This window comes from Stegastes partitus, unplaced genomic scaffold (assembly GCF_000690725.1).
Source record: "Stegastes partitus isolate 25-593 unplaced genomic scaffold, Stegastes_partitus-1.0.2 Scaffold215, whole genome shotgun sequence".
Taxonomy (NCBI): Eukaryota; Metazoa; Chordata; class Actinopteri; family Pomacentridae; genus Stegastes; species Stegastes partitus.
Genome location: NW_007577946.1, coordinates 94,624 through 97,117, shown reverse-complemented (window position 1 = coordinate 97,117; position 2,494 = coordinate 94,624). Strand labels below are relative to the sequence as shown.

General features: G+C 41.8%; 1 protein-coding gene across 1 annotated transcript in view; it reads left to right on the top strand.

Annotated features, from left to right (window-relative positions):
* LOC103356706 (voltage-dependent T-type calcium channel subunit alpha-1I-like) overlaps window positions 1-2,494 on the top strand; it is a gene marked incomplete at its 3' end in the record, with an annotated part of 216,005 nt that overhangs the window by 130,128 nt on the left and 83,383 nt on the right. The window lies entirely within an intron of this gene.

Genomic DNA, 2,494 nt, shown 5'->3' with positions numbered 1-2,494 from the left:
AGCAAATTCTCTTAACTGAATGTAGTTCTTTGGCTGAACATAATATCATTGTTATAACTCTAAAGGATTGATGATTGTGTGATGTTTTCTTTTTAGAATGCACTCCCCTCGTATTTTCTCCTTCATTTGTGAACTCTCTCTTCTCTTAGTGCCTTTTTCTAAAACCTTTCATCTGTCTCTGTTACTCCAAGAGATCTGTAGGCTTTGCTTTACATGTTCAGTAAATCTGCGCGGCAAATCAAAAGCAGATTTTTTTTTTTGTGGTGTTTCCACTGTGTCATGTACTGTGTGATTCTGTGTTAAAATGAAACAACAGAATCCTGACATACAGTAAAAGAGTCATAACAGCCCCATCAATACATGAGAAAGAACATTTATTCACCACGAGCAAACTTTAGTGAGACATCCTGCACCAATCAGCATTTAAAACCACGGACGGATGAAGTGAATAACATTGATTATCTCGTTACAATGGCACCTGTCGAGGAGTGGGACATATTAGTCAGCAAGTGAACAGTTAGTTCTTAAAGTTGATGTGTTGGAAAAAAGCAGAAAAAAATGGGCAAGTGTAGTAAACTGAGCCCCTTTGACAAAGATCAACCTCTCACAGCACAACAGCAGATCTAGTGGGGTTTTACTGACATGTAGGTAGAACTAAATTAAAGGAAGGACAACTGGGGAGTGGAGCCTTGCCTTTCTGCAGAACAAATGTCCACTGCTGAAAGCACCAACAGTGTGAGGGTCAGAAGTGGAACATTGATCAGTGGAAAGCAGTGACTTGGTTTGATGAATCATGTTTCCTTTTACATCGTGTGTGTGTCATTGACGAGGGGAGGAGATGGCAGCAGGTGGTTTTATTGTGATCGCTGGTCTGCGTAAGCAATGGANGCTGCCAAGAGAGTTTTAAGACTCTGTATGTGTCACCTTTCACATTACGTCCACTTGCTTGCTTGTAAAACTATTGATTAGTGCAGCTATAACATTTGGGAATCATGGTGATTCTTTCCTTCTCTGTCATTCACACACAGTCCTCACACACAGTCACTCTGCTGCCAACACTGAAACTGCACACACACACACACACACACACACACACTAATCTAATTGTATTTCAGCGGCTCCAGCCGAGTGTGAGTATAAATATTTGATAGGATCAGCGAGGGTGCTGAACGGGGCTCTGGGACCCGCCGCCTCCTTTTCTGTCCCCAAGTCCAGCGAGCTGGCTTGAAAACCAGGCGGCCTGACCACAAATCTCTGCTCTGAATCAATGACGAGCAGCGTCACACACATCTCGCGTACACACCGACGCACGAGGACGAACACACACACACACACATGCGCTCTTCCACAGCCTTTGTCACAGCGGTTCAGATGGGGAGCAGAATGGGGTTATCAAGCTTACAATCACTATTGATCACAGCCCCAGAGAGCAGCAGACTTCCTCCCTCTCCCCCGGCTTCTTGCTCTCTTTCTTCTCCTCCTCTTTTTCCACATCAGCTCTATTTCTCTTTGTGACCTTCTTCTTCTTCTTCTCTTTTTTTCCCCACCCTCCTTCTGATTCTGTTTCACCTGCTGTGTGTAGCAGAACGCCAACCTTAAACATCCAACATGCAGAACTGCCGTACAGGAAGCATCTCAGTTGTCTCACATAAAGATAAAGTGGAAGCTCATTTATTTTTCTTTAGCGTGGCCTTAAACCTGATTATTATTATATAAGATACAGTTTTAGTTCAAGAAATTGTTCTGTAAATTCAACAACAATAAAAAGTAAAGATAGAAAAAAGATTGAATTCTTTCATTTTCCTTTTCTGACCCTTCTGCGCTATTTTTTTTTTCTTTTCAGTCTTTCTCTTGTGAACCTGAATCTAACCAAACTTTATTTTGCTTACGACTCCTTCTTTATTAATCAGGGATAATAGTGTTCAAGGCCAAGTTGCCCATTCAGTCGTCTCTCAATCTTTCCCTCACGACGTCTACGAACATGTTAGATAATGTCGAGTAGCTGTGCGGTGGTGGGTTTGGTCTTTGGAATTAATTGTTTGATGCACTTGTCCTTGTGAAAGCAGATTAACAAAAACTTTTGAAACAACGAGAGACTTCTTAAAAGGAACACAAACTGCTCAGGACGCAGCTGCAGAGGTTCAGATTTTATATAAGAGTCCATAAGTCTAAGTTGTGTATGTTCTTCCAAACTTACATTTCATGTGCACACGGCTTGTAACTTTCATATCAGGTATTTTATAACACAGCACACAAGTTGATTTTATGTACCGCTCATTCAAGCAGGAGAGTTTTGTGTACGTCTGTGCCCAGCTGTGACTCATCTAACATTGTCTACGGAAAACAAACCAAACTTTTTTTTTCCTCAGAAAATGAATAGCTGTCCGTACTTTGCAAATGTCTGATAATGGCTCTGGCTTTGGTTGTGATGTGTGAGGTTTTAGTGATAAGAGAGGCGACTGTTGGTGGCTGTGAGGCGCGTTCATCCAAATTC